Below are 16,111 nucleotides of genomic sequence, written 5' to 3' on the forward strand. Positions count from 1 at the left end.
AGAACAAAACCATAAATAAAAGTAACTTCAAGAACTGACGGGTTAATGGAGATTTGCATCATGCCCTTGAAGATTAAATTTGACTTTGGTGGAAGGTAAAGATTTACCAGGAAGAGTTAACTAGCAAAACTTCATATTGATTAAAGGGGTGGCTCTTGGGTGAGGGTGGGGGTGTGGGGAGTAGCATTTATAATAATGAACTTTGCGGCAGATAATGGAGGAATAACAGTAAATGGAGTTAAATCATGAAACCAGCAACATGAATTTCGTGTTATTGGCACTGTGGTGCCAATAGGGAGTGCATCAGCAGGTCACTTGGGCATTTTCTCTCAGAAACAATAGATGGTAGCTTATCCCCAAAAGAAGCAAAGCACAGTTAAAAAACGTATGTATTGCACATACCTTACATTCCTCAATGCCATCACTAATCATGCTATAAGCATTTGAACGTCTTTAAACATGTTGAGTTCTGATTTTAAGAGTCCTTCTTCCTGCTAAATCTCCTAACTGTGGTCAGCATCTCCTCCCTGTCTTTCACCCTCTCAGTCTGGGCAGACTATGTGCTAATTGTTCAGCCCTGCTAGGCACTGTGCTAGGCAACAGGGCATGCAGCCCCGAGCTCTCCAGGCCTAGACTTTCTACCTTCTTCCTTTATTTTACTTCTGTTTTCTCGAACTCTTTGCCAGCTCATCAGCTGGGCACATCCACAAACACTGACACGAGAGATGAGAGGAGCCCTTTCCACTTTTGCTTCACCTTAGGTGTTGGAGATGTCACAGGTCAAAGGATCACTGCTGAGAAGTGAATGTGAAGGTTTCATTTCTAAAATGTGTTTCTTGGGAACCAGGGTTTTGTTGTCCCCGTCCCCCCTCCCCACTCCCCACCCCTGTGCAGGCACTAGAGAACAGGAGGAACTCTATGAAAGGACACAGGAAAATTGTTTTGGGTACAGGGATAATCAGAGAAAATGCAAGACGGGCTTTACTGGGGCAAGGAAAAGACAGCTTTTTCCAGTGCACAACGCCTGTTCAGAAACAGGGAATGATACAATTGCAAAAAAGGAATGAAGCTACATGGGCACTTTATAATTGTGTTCTTTTGGCTCAAGGGATGTTGAGGAAATAGCATCACAGTGTTAAGGTGACTATGAGATGATTCACTCTAAAGGCAGACATTGGGGCCATGGAGTCCAAGGGATGTAAAGCCTACTGCATCTTCACCTTTCTTCTGAGACTCCTAAACAAGTCTAAGATACCACAAGGGCTCTGTAATATTTGTTGAATGACTAGAAAAATTAATAAACCTGAAGAACTTGAGCTTTAAGTCACCTCAGCTGTTTATTAGCTTGGTGACCTTGGGAGGGGTGTTATTTAACTTCTCAGAACCTCCTTTTCCTCATCTGCAAATCAGAGTGTGGGGATACCTTGCTAGCAAAGTAATTAAGAAGATTAGAAAATGGAGGAAAGGGTCTTGGAGTGAATAGGTGCTAGCCATTAATCACAAGAATTAGAATTTCTTTAAATAGTAGATTATAACATCAACATACTCCCAGCACAGTATAAGAACTAGTGGAAGAGGGAAGGAAGAACCTGTTTAGTGTGTGTTGCATCACAGAGCGGAATGTTGGGGAGAAGGGCTGCATTTAGATAATATGTTTAAATTTACATCAGTAAGATGACGACTTGAAGTGCATGCTGACTGACAGATATCTAAGTATTCTTGTAAACTTGTGTGTGGGTGTGTGTACACGTGTGTGTCTGTCTCTGTGTTTGTGTGTTTGTGGACTTGTTTGTGTGTATGTCTGTGTGCGTGTGATACGTTTAAGCCATTTTAGAATATCAGCAAGAGAAATATGTTCCAAGGTGATAAATGTACATCTAAGTTCCCTATACTTATCAAAACCAGATAAATAGTGTTGAAAACTTAATCAGTAGTGACACGTGAACGTACTGTAGATACTTAAGAATGTTTTCTGAAGGGACAAATACTTTCTAATTTCATGACAGAAGGATATCTTTAAAAACACGTCTGATTTCCACATTTCAATTTTCTAGTAAATTGAATTCTTCCAATGCTTCCTTAAAAATAGGTATTTTTCAAAATGTCTGCAGCAAACTATGTTCAAATCCGTAAGGTTTTCATAATTAACTACGTGCCATATGTTCCTATTCACTACGTGTGACCTTATCTTTCTGTCTCTAAGGAAACTCCTAGCCTACTAATTTATTTCAGGATTTGCATTTGAACTGTGAACTCAATTGTCAGAAAAATGCAGGAAATCCAAGGATTTACACACGCTAAATGCACTGTGGCTAAATAATGTCAAGAAACATCCAGGGCATCAATCCGTGCCTTAGAGACATTACTAAGGACTCAGAGGTTCTGTATGCTGTGGTGTATTATTAGAAAATCATAAAGTCTAGCAACTTCACAAGGACTCAAGGTCATTGCAAGCGTATACAGGCCATCCACTTAGAAACAGATCAGGAGAAAAGAATCACACAATCAGATTAGAAACACCATTAATACAGTCTATGCATTCCAAAGCCAAAACACTTTTTTTAAAGTAAGGGGCAGACAATTAAGCTTTGAGTATAACTTTTTATTTTCTTAAACCATTCGGATGTCACTGGTGGCCATGGAATTAAAATCTGCATGTGGATCACAAACATGATTAAATACAAACCAGTAGATAAAACTTAATCATCGATCCTTGACAAGCTTCTAGAACAGTTACTTGGATGATGATCCAGAAAGGGATCTGGGATCAGTACCACCCCAGAAGGCCCATCCCCTGACAGTTAGCATGCTACAATACATTTACTAGGTGATAACATTTGGGAAAAGTGAAGAGAGGTAGCTTAAGGAAATACTTAATACAGTGACACAAGGAACTTGTTAACTGCCAGGAAAATACATCCTAAGCATCTTTTGAAACACCATCCCAAGATCAACTTACACCTTTTGATAATTCAGACACAATCTCTAATGAAACAAGTTTGGAGTTATACTTCATCCCGAACTCTGACAAATAAGTTAGGTTAATGGCGTCAACGTCAATATACCTTTCTTGAAGACAGGTAAGAATAACCATACATCAAGACAAAAGACAAAACTAGAGTAGGCAAGGAAAAAAAAATAGCCTTTCAGGATTCAACTGCACTCTGCCTGTAATATTTGGAAAAGAATATTATTTACAAAAAGAAAGCAGATGCCAAGGTATTTTCAAATATACCCTGAGAATGGAATAATTTAATCAGATATGAGAGTTTAATTCTACTTTGATGAAAAAATGAAACTAATGGTGTATTCGTTCAGCAGGATTCTGTTGCGACTTTAAATATTCACTCATGTCAAGTTAAATTGTATTTTTAATTCCTAATTAGCATTTAGAACAATGGAGTTGGGAAGGAATTGACTTTGTGTAACTGGCACAGGAAAATTGATGTAAGGGATTTATTTGGCTTCCATGAAAACTGATCCACTGTGTCACAACTTCAGTTCCCAAAGGATTTTATTCTGTAAAAGCTATGTGGTTAACTCTACTTGTGTATACAGCTCCCCAAAGAATAGAAGTGCAGATATGTTCCTGGTGTCATTCACTGAGATCTCATTAAGCTGAGATATCTGCATTTACCTATTAATAAAAAATATGTCTGCACGTTTATGTACATTACTTAGTGTAATTAAAAATATAGAACTACGCACACATCAGTCCTTTCTTCTGTTTTCCTCAGTCTCCTCTGACTTGCATGCCATTTTTCTGTCTGTCTTTTAACCACAGGCTAACATCTTGGATGGTCCTCTCTTTAAGAACGAACCAATCATCCTTAAGATATGACAAAGGAAGGAGGCACATGCTGGAAATACTCACTGTTTCATCTCAAGAGCTGAGCTGTGATAAAGACAACCAGACTTTTCTGGAATAAGTTTTACAGAAGGATAAAATGATTCCCACATACAAGAAGACAATTACCAGCCAACATAAAACAGTAAGCTAGAACGAGCGATGAGAACACAGCATTGGTGAGATATTAGAGAGTAGCTATTAAAATATCTTACTTAATTTCTATTGCACCTTAAAATGAAAGTCATCAAAATGTCATTACAGGCCTTTCCTCCCAGACTCTTTAGAGTGAACTGAATCATTTCTGGAAATTGAGTGCTATCCTGGATTCACTTATAATCTTCTGAAATAACAGCAGAGCAAAACACAATGTGAAATTTATGACATCTTATATTACAAACACACAGCACACTCATATACCTACCAGGATATATCTGTCTTCAGACACCTACGATTAAATATTTCTTAGGAAATTAACAACTCACAGAAAATGTTGCCTTGGAGAAGACCTGAGGCCAGTAACCCCAGGAAAGGGAGCCTGGGGTCAGTTCTGCAGAAGCTGAGATTCGCAAAGCATTCATTATAGCAGAAAGCAAAAACAAAATAAAACAACAACAACAACCAAACCTTGTGGAGAAAAAAAATCAATTATTTCAAAACTAACACAAGCCACCATGTATTACTTCAGCAAGGCAGCACAGAACTTCTAAAAGCTTCTCTGCTAAGAGCTGCAGGTGAGCTAGTCAGCTCACAGCAATTAAACAATTAAAGCATCTTTACCCAAGCTTTTGGGGAAACTAGGACCCTGTAAAGAATTCCCGAGCCTGAAGAGACCTTTGCCATGCCGTAGCTCTGGCTGAAGTTAGCTAGCTCTAACAATGAAATCTACACAAGTAAAGATTATTTTTATTGACACTGCCTCGCCCCCCCACACCCTCAGCCCCCCCCCCCCCCCGCCGCCCCCAAACCCCAATGGGGATCAACACCAAAGCAATCAGCAGCTCTCGCTTCCCGAGGATGAAAAGGACACCGGAGGCACCTGATTGCACTTGGTTAACAAAAGCTAGGCAGTCTTCTGAAAACGACTAACAATAAGATTCTAACTGGTTGTCTCCGAACCTCACACGCTGAAAGGAAACTACTCAGATTTTTTAAATCGTCATATTTAGAAAGCAGTTTTCCAACACCGCTTGGCAGGAAGTACATGCAATGTTTGAAAAACGTTGATTTTTTTTTTTTTCTTTTTACCTTTCAGTTCGAGGAGGGCGTCACTTCTCCTGGATCTCATTTTCCTGAGGATAGTCCGTGCTGGCCGATTTAGAATAAAAAGCATTAGCATATTGAGAGAGAGAGAGAGAGAGAGAGAGAGAGAGAGAGAGAGAGAGAGAGAGAGAGAGAGAGAGAGAGAGAGAGAGAGACCTACCAAGCTGCTTTGAGAAGGAAATCGGTGGTGCTATCGGCAATACGTGCCTCTCCTGATTCCTATTTTGCCCTCGTTCGCGGTGTCTGTTCCCCCGCAGCATCCATCAATTAGCAGTTTTTAAGGGAGCAGGACTGTATTCCGGCTCATCTGCTGAATTGGGCTGCGTTCTCCATAGCCTCTGATTCACCCGGGCTCCTTTCTAACAAGAGTCTAGAAAGCAGGCGACCGGGGACCATTCAGTAGCGCATAGACATTACAGTCCTGGGTGGTGCCGAGATCGGACCCAGCAACTTTCCCTCAAGGAGCCTAAGAATACCGGTCCCCAGCGCTGAGCCTCAGCACGTCCGCCTGGGTGTGCTTTAGCGCTTGGGCGAAACGATGCTCACCGGGTCAGGGGGAACTAACGCTGACTTACTGGGTCCTGGCGAATGCGGGTCAGGCTAGGCGGTCCCAGTTGAGAAAGTGAAGATGTCGAAACAACCCTTCCTGGCTCCCTCTGTCCACCTACCGGTCTTATCATGCGACTCACAAATGAAATGCTAATAGACGCGAGGACTGATGCCAATTTCCTGCACTTTGCTCAGCGTTTCCGCGGCCCCAACACAATAAAAGATAGCTATTTGTGGAGAATGCCTTGTTCCATACCATTAACTCCGAACAAAACATATTTTTAGTGGGACAGCGGTGTTTACTCGTAAGAACAGATGAATTGTTCTGCACCATATATCACCCGCAGACAAAGACATTCAGCTACAGTTTTGGACATAAATCAAGGTACATGCTCCTCAATTAAAAAAAAAAAAGAAAAGAAAAGAAAAGAAAAAAAATGACTGCTTAAGTCCCTCAAACCACAGAGATTGAGGTCAGCCTGACCATAGCAACCACAAACAGAACTTGGGCTTCCAGAAAGACCTAGCAACCGATAAATGAGTTCAGATCTCTTTTCATCTCCACTGGTGTGAAAGCCAAAATTAAAAAGATTAGATCACCCTGGACCCATCACAAAAAGTACCACAATGAAAAAGTCATTTCCAGTCTTTGAATCGCATCAAATAAATAACATTCATCCTTGCTATAATGAACAACTTTCAAAGTAAATTGAATCTCCATAGCCCAGCTCTCCCTGGCCGAAAAGTATTTACATAACAATATATCACAGGAAGACCTGAATGGATCTTGTAAATGGAAGCCCAGATTACCCTCTGTTCAGACTACTTCTCAGTGCCTCTCCTATAAACAGCGTCTTAGACCACGGACACACAAACAATGCTTTTAAATTGTGGGAAATCAAAGTTGTAAATGCCTGGACTCAACCCAGTGAACTACCTTTATGGGGCAAGAATAAAGGTTAAAAAAATAATAATAAAATAAAATAGTGAATCACCAAATCACTTCCTGCCCTTAATCTATGCTCTAGATTCATTTTGTGGCAAAGAATTTTCACCTGTGCGGATCTTTGCCTCTTTGTTCAGACCAGCAAGCTTTGATCCTAAATAACTGTCTTTACCTAGAATTTTCACACAGTACTTAAAATAAAGCCACATTCGCAGATTTTCTTTTTCTTCTTCTTCTTAGCACGTTGCCTCATTTATCATTTGCTCTTTCCTCGAAAGTCTAAGACTCGCTCCATTGTCATGACAATAAAGTCTGTGAAGTTTTAGGAATGTCCCCACCTAACAGTGTTCATCCTCAGCAGTCTAACTGGGGCTCCATGCCTCTTGGTCACTAAACAATAAATTAAGGGCTAGTCTTCCAAATCACACCAACTCCCAGAAACTATTGAACCCTACATATGCTTCAGATGGCGTGTATTCAAAGTAAGACAGCCAAATCATGGCCAAAAAAAAAAAAAAAAAAAGAAAGAAAGAAAGAAAAAAATACATATATACTGGCCTAATCTTATCTCTTTGTGGAGGCTCACGTAGATATTACTATTTGAACTCCACAGGGAATCTCATTAATTTTTAAAACTCTCTGACCTCAGTACAGTTGAATGTAAAAATAATTACAAATTAAAAATAAAAGAACGCCACTTGAATTCTGCACAGCCATATGCTCTGCCTTGCACAAAACGTTACTATCGTCAAACAGAAATTCTATTTTCTTTCTTTCTTTTTTTTTTTTAACAGATACAGATTTAAACAGCATGGTAAATGTCACCATACAGACATAAAAAGCAGCTCACCCTTCCTCCAGTCCTGCTCACACCTCACCTCTGAAGATTCTAGTAACACAAAGCCCCCGCATAAACACTGACAGGTTCTGCAAGCAACGGACAACAAGAAGGATGCCCTCTCAAAAATATTTACCTACAACGACTTCCCTTTCTTTTTATCACAAGTGTCTCTCTCAGTCACCGAGATTCAGAAATGCAAGAATTGTATATAAATGTTCCCTTACCTAAAACTTGTCAGAAGAACGGTCTTGTCCTCGCGGTCGGTCACCTCTGCCGGATTCCCCTCTTGGTGTCAGGGGGATTGGCTCCGATGTGTTGATTATTCTACGCCTCAGTTACAGCTGTGGCACTCATCTGCCTGCATTGAACCTATGAGGAGAAATGAGAGAGGGAGGGCGGCAGAAAGAGAATATGAAAGAAAGGGGAGGGGGGGGGAAGGCAGCACAACTACTGACTTGAGACTAAGAACCTAAAACCTCTCACCAAGTGAAGCCTGAACAAAAATGATCAAAGCTTTGTCCTCTATCAACAGAGTAGACAGCCTCAAACTCTCTCTCTCTCTCTCTCTCTCTCTCTCTCTCTCTCTCTCTCTCTCTCTCTCTCTCCTCTGAAAAGTAGGACTGTTACTGGGGAATCTCACCAGGAAGGCTCAGACAGAGGCAGACCTTCTCCAGAGTGTTAGTACTGCCTGCCCAGCAGCCCATGCAGAATACAGGTACCTATTGTTCCAGAGACAGATATGTAGCCAGCCAGTCAGCCTCTGACAGATCTCAGCAAACCAGCGAGCCTGCCTTCACTTTAACTCCTTCTTTCCTAGTGCCTTTTAACGGAGAAGCACAGGTCTTCTCATCACCCAGGAGAAATAAATGGGGCTGAGACAGATGAGCTCATGGCAGGAGCTAAGCCCGCATCCCCCCCCCAAAGAGGGACTTTAGCTACTAGTCCTGAAACGTGGCATTTGACGGTAAATGACTTCTTTCTCTGGGAAGAAATGAAGGGTTAGAAAGGGTTAGAAGAGGAAGACTTGGCGCATAAGACAAAACCTTGATGTGTACCGTGAGCAGGGCTGCCAATTTAATAAGGGAGGAAGATGAGAATCAAGGTTATTTCAAATACCCTGAATGGAAATATAGATGTCCCAGTACAGATGGGGTCCCTTCAACCAGAAGGGTCCCAATCTTATGCATAGGGGTAAAGCCCATTCAAAATATTCTCTGTCAAATGCCACCCTAGTAAACCTGTTTCCCTAGGGACCGAACTCTCCTTGGTCCTCCTGTCCCTTTTTAAACTCTGTTGCTTTCTCAAGATTCCCCCAAATGTCTCTCATCTCTAATTCCTTACCAATGCCTAAATCTTGCAAAATTACAGAAACTCCAAGGCGGGGATGGAGGGTGGGGAGAGATGGCTTATTCTCCATTCTCCTTGGTCGACAACACAGTTGTTTCTTTAAATTCCTGGCCCTCAACAGACCACACTGTGCTGTCTAGTTTTCGTGTCTGTGTTTTAACTGGATGGTTTTCTTTTCCTTTGCAGTGTACAAAGAAGGAGGCTTTGCCTTTGGTTATATGACAGTAGTGGGAAATGGGGGACAGAATTAAAGGAAAGTAGCTTGTCCCTGAGTTAAGACAAGAGGTGAGCCGGAAAGGACTCACTACGTGCCCTTCACTTTCCCTGAGCACCGTTGCCAGGATTCTGAGATAGTGGATGTGCTGCAGAGAGCAGAGATGGCTATGAAATTCCTTTGTAAAATCCACACTCAGGCATCACTCTACAAAGCCAGAGGGTAAATACTCCAAGCAATAGAAGGCGGTTTAGTCATGCATGGCTGTTAATGGTAATGAGACATGTAGAACACAGCTATGCACCGCCAAACAGTTTCTCCTACGTAGTTAGGGCTTGCTTTATTTATTTTTATAAGCAAACTAGTAAGGAGAGGACATGACATCAGGGTGCTTCAGAAAACTGCACGGGGAGAGGGCGGGCACTAAAAAAGGACAGCGTCTCTTGTTCTAAATCCCAACACTTTGAAACCATTTCAAGTCACGCCGATTTGACTAGAACCCTAAGCAATTGATACAGGCTTTAGAAAACCAGAAGTTAAAAATTGCTTAACTTGGTGACATCTGAAAAGACTGTCTAGCACTCTCTGCTCATGGGGGTGCTCCTATTAATCTCAAGAACTGAGCAAAGAAGAAAACTTAAGTGTAAACACTTTCTCACTAAACGCGCCCAATCTTCATATACAAGCGGGAAGGAAGTAAGCAAGAGGATCTTGTAGCTCATTTCTTCCCTGTTCAAAATCGGATCTGCCGCACCCCAGTTTAAAGGATGTGCTCTCTGTCAACGGACAGCTTTGTTATGACTCTCTCAATAAGAAAATAACAGAAGCACATCCCATGAAAGCAAGGACCTTCCACAGAAGAGGTGACAGCATCCAACCCCAGCCCTTAATGCTGCCCATTGGCCATAGTTTTGAGGGAACCTGTAGCCTCTCACTCCTGAGCACAAGAGAAGACTTACGAGTAAGTGCGTTTAATTAGAGCATCACCCAGCCCCCCCCCATCCACATGTTATCTTTAATAATCTCCTCCCCCTTTAGGTCTTTCTGTTCCACTCCTGTTCTCTTCAGAAAACTAAGCGTTGGTATGCCAAACTGGTTTTTAAATATTCAGCTCTTAACAGGTTTGACTACGGTCAGCTCTCGTAGTCAGAGTGCATCATTTTCTGGGTGCGTGTGGAGAGGGCCATCGATGTGAATGAGTGTCCTGTGTGCAGGGAAACACAAAACCAGCACACTCTGGAGAGTGTAGACCCATAGGTGTGTCTGCTGTGCACCAACAGGTTTCAGAGTTTGGGGAGAGCGTACACCTTTCTGTGTTTCGAAGTAGAGAAATGATCTTAAGTGCTTCCTTTTCATACAGTTCCTACCATGATGTCGCTACAATCCTACAATCCATCAATATTCTAAGCTTACAAATCACATCCTTCCCTAATTTGCCTACTTCCAGTAAGAGCTCAGTGGGATGCACCAACTGATTTTCGAAAGGAAAGACAAACTGTCATGTGTGCTGGGTTCGTAGCATCTAAAGAGAGGAGAGTGTGGGGCCCTACTATTCATAGGGTCCTCTGGGTCCTATGATGCTCCCCTGGGTATTTAACCCTTTAGGTCTACATAACTTGATCTGAGAGACCTAAAACAGAGTTTTCCAGAAGAGATGTGGGAGAAAACATGATGTCAGCATTACGTTAGTGAATATTCCAGTTTTTAATAATTTCCCCCCTAGTCACTTCCACGGTCTTGTTCAGTTACTCATTCCCACAAGTAAAGCCTCATGCTCCTGTGACTTCCGAGGGACTGCTCAGGAATGCTTGAAGTAACTCAACTCCAGTCAAGTTAAAAATAGTATCTCCACCAAATTAAACATTATCTAAGTTCTCCATGCAGCTATTAGATACACAGAAAATCACCTCTGTGCGCAATCTGCAAGTGGCTTAGATTGCATATTAAAATTCTAATTAAAAGTCTCCCTCTTATCTACGTGGGCTGATGTGAGATTACAAAGTGAATTCTGATTTGGAGTGAAAACTGGTGAGGGATGGCGATTTCTGATGGGCCCGTTAGTGACACGGTTATAGAGATTTTTGTAGTACACAGAAAATTAGAGCAACGAACAAATTCCAACAATCTCTTCAGACCGTGATCACTTAGGGTTCCAAAGAGGCCCCGGCGACCTCCGTAGCCCAGAAATTTACTCTCTTGAAAGTTGTCAAATGGTAGTCATGAAAGCTAGCAGGGGGGAAATATTGGTGTCAATGACATTCAAAGTTGGGGGTTGGGGGGAAGACCCAAGTATATACTTCAGAGAACATGTAATAAAGTATAGGCCAAGACATTGCAGGATTTCAGATCCAGAGTGAGTCAGCTACCTGGGTTTCCGTTTAATTCATAGTCAGATAAAGATATTGTTTCTGGGAGTTTTGTTTTAAAAGGTCACAAATCATTTAATAGAAAATATTAGGAGGTACCTGACACCCTCCAAAGTATGCAGTCTTTAGTGGGAGCAAAATTTCACATTTTCTCTTGCTAGTCTTTTGCCATCCCACGATTTGATCTACTTTGTGGTCTAGCTGATCTAGTCCCAGTGTTACACTTTAAATGAGATAAGACATGGCTTTAGAAGGGCCCTGTGAGCTATTTTCATTCATCTGTTAGTAGGCAGTAGGGTGCTCTGAAATAACGGCAGAGCATTCTGCCTTCCTTGTGCTATGGCAGCTGCTGGAAGTCAAGTCTGAGAACACACACACACATACACACACACACACACACACACACACACACACACACGCAAGAGAATGTTAATATTTTGAGTAGTAGCAAAAGGAAGGCATTCACACCGTAGCATGTGTAAAAGAAACAATATGTTGTTCTGAGTCCTGCAAATGTGCTCCCAACGTGCTCTCAGACTTCCAGCACAATGAATAAGAAGTCAACACGAAGCTGGCTGATGAGAGTTGATACCCAACACAAAAGAATTTCACAGAAGTTAGGAGACTCCCACAAGGGGATTAGCCAAGGCGGGGGCGGGGGGGGGGCGCGGGAAGGGAATGAAAACGATTTCTTATATTTACTTTGCATCTTTGCGTAAGCCTTTAAAAAGATAAAACATTCTAGAACAAATATTTCCTCAGGAATTCCAGTTTTGGAAGTTTTTGTTTTTTAATAGGTACTCATTATCTATATACCTGTAGTCAGATCTTTGAGTGAAACAGGACGTATCTGGCCTCTCTAAGAAAGAGGTGGATAGCAACCGGTAGTGTCCTGATACAGAAGAGCTTCACAGGAAGTACTCCATTCTTACAATTCTGTCCTAGGCAATCTTCTCCATCCTTGGCTAAAAGTTGGGATAAGGCATGATTTATTAACATGGCATAGTCATTACAATCTGAACCAAAAATGTTATTGGACCTTTCCCTAGCCACTGCTGTTTAAGGAAGTCTTTAAAAACCGATTTAGTTTCCTTCCACCCAGTCAAGTTTTCTCCACAGATAATTGACTTTCATTATGTGCACAAAAAGCATCAGTGAAGTCAGCGTGCATGAGACATTTGAATATTTTCAAATCAAAAGTACGTCTGTATTTATGTTCGCATGCCCAAACACATTCTCATTTGATTCTGTGTAACTGATCATTAACGCTCCTCTAACGGAAGAGGAAGCACCCATGGAAACTGGAAAGGCCACCTCCACAGCCCGGCTAGTCATTAGTAGTAAGAGAATTCTAATAGTCAGTGCTGTGGACTATATCAAGCCAGTTGCTTAGAGAGCCATGTGTCCTCCCTGGTGGTCATCATGCTGACTTTCGGCAACGTCCATCCTAGAAAAGTTCTGTCTTGTTCTCTGACTACCCTTTGAGGATGTTAGGGCTTTCCTCTGGATACTCTGCTCGCATAAAGTGTGTTTGAGAAGCCAGTGTGTGATCGCTAATTGTCCATAAGTACCTTGAAACATTAGATTAGCAATGTTAATAATCGACTAAATACAGCATGGCAATATGAAATCGGTCAATTACCGTGGACGGCAGTCTCTGACAGTTCCCCCATTGCCATAAACTTAACAAACAAGCAAACAAACAGCGAGCACTAACGGTTACTATTAAAAATCAAACTCACGAAGTGAGACGTGTTTGTAAACACTGGAGAAGGAAGAAAAGTAGCTATGCTGGTCTAAAACACAGCCTACTTACTCGAACATCCATCCTCTTCTGAGTTAAGAATCTATTCTTGAAGTTGAAGCATTTCACTTTCTGAGAACTTGTCCATGTCCCCTTGAACCCAAGGTCCCTCTTCTACCCGTGAACCATCATTAAATTTAAAAAGCCACATTTAAATCACATTTCAGATACTTTATGGACATCATCAGACTTGTGAGCCTGACTTCTATCTGCTGCTGTCCAGAGTCAAACTAATGTCACCAGAGCTGTGCAATTACAATCCCATTAGGTGGTTGTTGATATTATTATTATTATCATTATTATTACTATTACTATTAATAATTTTCAGGACCCAATCACGAGAGGGAACTGCGAAAGCCTACTTCATCGGAGTAACGTACTGGATAGGAGGGAGAGGGTTGACAGTGTTTAATACAAGATCAAAGTCTGATGCTCAATGGGAGGAAATTGCTCTCTGAGTTAAATTTGAGGACCGGACCTTTATTTATCAAGGAATAAACCAAAACAAAAGACAGAGCAGACTAGACATTATGGACTCTGTAAAGTTACTGCAAATCAAAAGAAAATGGAGAGCAGGCAAGAGGAGGAAAAACAAACGTTCTAAGCGAGTTTCTTCATTCATTCCTGCACGGCGCATGCTCGCAGCCCCTCGGTGCTCCCTGCAGACCACGGTGGGTCCTCTTCCTGTTGAATCCTCACTACTCCCGAACACAGGACACACAATGAGGCAGAGGTCAGGCTGTGTGGACTTGGCGTTTACAGCGACAACAAATCAGAAGTGATAGCTTCGGATTTATGAATTTTTTTGCCCATAGTCACAACCATCAGGCATTTACTTTATAAAGACTGCGTTTAGATCCTTCGAGCAGTTTCCATAGCGATTTCATTTTTTCCCCCTTTTATCACAGATTGGCTGAAGCACTGCTGCCCTTTGTGTGTTAAAAGGCTTGTGCTTCCAACTGTCGATATAAAAGGTAGCCGATGCAGGGATGCGATATATACAGCCAAAAATAATTGAAACAGAGACACGCCACTGGAAGGTTCCAGAAGATTTTCTTCTTTTTTTTCCCCCCGTGTATCGATGTGATAGTACAGGAGAAAAATAATTTTGCCTGAACTCTCATAATTACTGTGAGTTAAATGTAGTTATATTTTATGCAGCGTACCATACTTATATTAAAACACTCATCATACAAAACGTAATCCCTTCATAAAAGGCTTTAATATCGCTTACAGGGTTCTGAGTGTTTGGGCTTGTTAAACATAAAAGTTCACAATGAAAACATTTCAATTTTAGTTACTTTAGTTTTCACGGCACCATGCAATCCAGCACTGGTTCTTCTTTTCTTTCTCAGTTTACTTGATTATTATGCCCGCCCCAATTCTTTTAAAATGCATAGCATTTTTGCTAATCAATGCACACTACCTACTTCTGGTCAAACAGTAAAAAACGGAGCAAGAAATCAAGCATTGCTCTTAGGCGCCCACTACAGCAAGGATTGGGTTAGTAATGGTTCTCTCATCTTATGGGGGTTCTTCTTTCTATTAAAATAGACTATTTAAATAAATGATAAATATTACCCTGATTTTTCTTCTAGTCCTCATCATATTTAATAATGCTAGTACCTGAATGATCCTAGTTAGAGGTTGCTATACTCCTCGGGGAAATGTCTGCTTTCTAACTACTTATTAAATATATTGAATTCTTGTCACAGAGTTGTGGATATATGACAAATAAACTTTTAGCTCCAAATGCCTTTTCAGATCACAAGAAAATGAATCTCACTGTCGATTATTACTGTACTGAGTGTTTTCATTTCTATATATTACTGTACGGAGATGGCAGTCAATATAAGAATAATCGTCACTTAAGAAAAAAAACATTTCCATGAAAGTAGTAAAGATACATTTTATTATATTCTTCACATTAAAAGATAATTTCTATATAGATATTGAGACCTAGGAGCTTCACTTTATGGTTACTACGACCTATATTTTATTCCATCTCAGACTTTCTTTTGTTAAAATGTCCAAGGGATGTTCAGCTTAAATTGGCTAGCTAATATCTGAACTTTTTTAGCGTTAACAAAATTACATGCCATGGTAAGATTAGTCTTACTCCTTTTTTTTTGTAGGCTCTGCCATCATCCTGGTTTTTAAAATTATACTACTGACCTGGAAAATAAGTAAAAGATAGACTTTGAAATAAAATATAAGGACTGGCGTGTACTGTGAGAATTCAAAGACACAGTAGAACGGGTAGACGTGCACGAAAGACCATTTTCAGCAAACTTCTTTGAAGGTAAAGAGGTACTGATTTCCTATACTTTGGCAAGGAGCATTCTCTAAGAGAAAACAAAGTAATAATTAATACTGAGATTTTGTGTCAATCTATGGGGCATTCCTAAACTTTGGAGTCTAAAACCAGAGCCCAAGAAGCAGTAAAACCTATCATCTAAATTCCTGGTTTAGTCACTGAAAACTCTTCTTAAACTCATGACATAGCAGGGCTTTTGGCAAGTGGGGGGTGGGGAGAGCATGTTCCTTCAATAAAGCAAGCCACCCTGACATTCACAGAACTTTCAATTTGGGGAGGAGATGCCGGAGTGATGGAAAATTAGTTCGCTAGTAAAACATCACATTTATTTTTTAATTAAGGAAAATAGCAATGTCTTTGAAGCAGACATCTGTAATCTGAGATGTGGGTTGTGTGGGAGAAATGTTCCAGACACAGCGAGATCGTTCTGTGTCTGAGAAAGGAGGATACTGTCATGAATACAATGAAGTAAGTGAGCTGATAGTTAGAGAAATGAAAACTAGGGTTCAGATCCATTTCATACCAGCTGCAAGGGAATATCCTGGAAGGGTTTTAAACAGGAGGGAAATGCAACCAAAATTTGATTTAAATGATCATCCTACATTCCCCTGTGTAAA

General features: G+C 41.0%; 1 long non-coding RNA gene across 24 annotated transcripts in view; it reads right to left on the reverse strand.

Moving 5' to 3' along the window:
• Nucleotides 1-8,279, reverse strand: part of LOC102548260 (uncharacterized) — a 93,390-nt gene extending 85,111 nt beyond the window's left edge. For 5 of the 24 annotated variants that reach the window (XR_010053230.1, XR_010053232.1, XR_010053225.1 and 2 more), the window contains exons 1-2: nt 8,087-8,279; nt 7,671-7,815 (exon numbers count right to left, since the gene is read on the reverse strand). This is a non-coding gene — a long non-coding RNA (uncharacterized LOC102548260). The other 19 variants (XR_010053231.1, XR_010053223.1, XR_010053222.1 and 16 more) reach the window with 18 other exon arrangements.
• Nucleotides 8,280-16,111: the final 7,832 nt, after the last annotated feature.

Source organism: Rattus norvegicus, chromosome 7 (assembly GCF_036323735.1).
Source record: "Rattus norvegicus strain BN/NHsdMcwi chromosome 7, GRCr8, whole genome shotgun sequence".
NCBI classification, from domain to species: domain Eukaryota; kingdom Metazoa; phylum Chordata; class Mammalia; order Rodentia; family Muridae; genus Rattus; species Rattus norvegicus.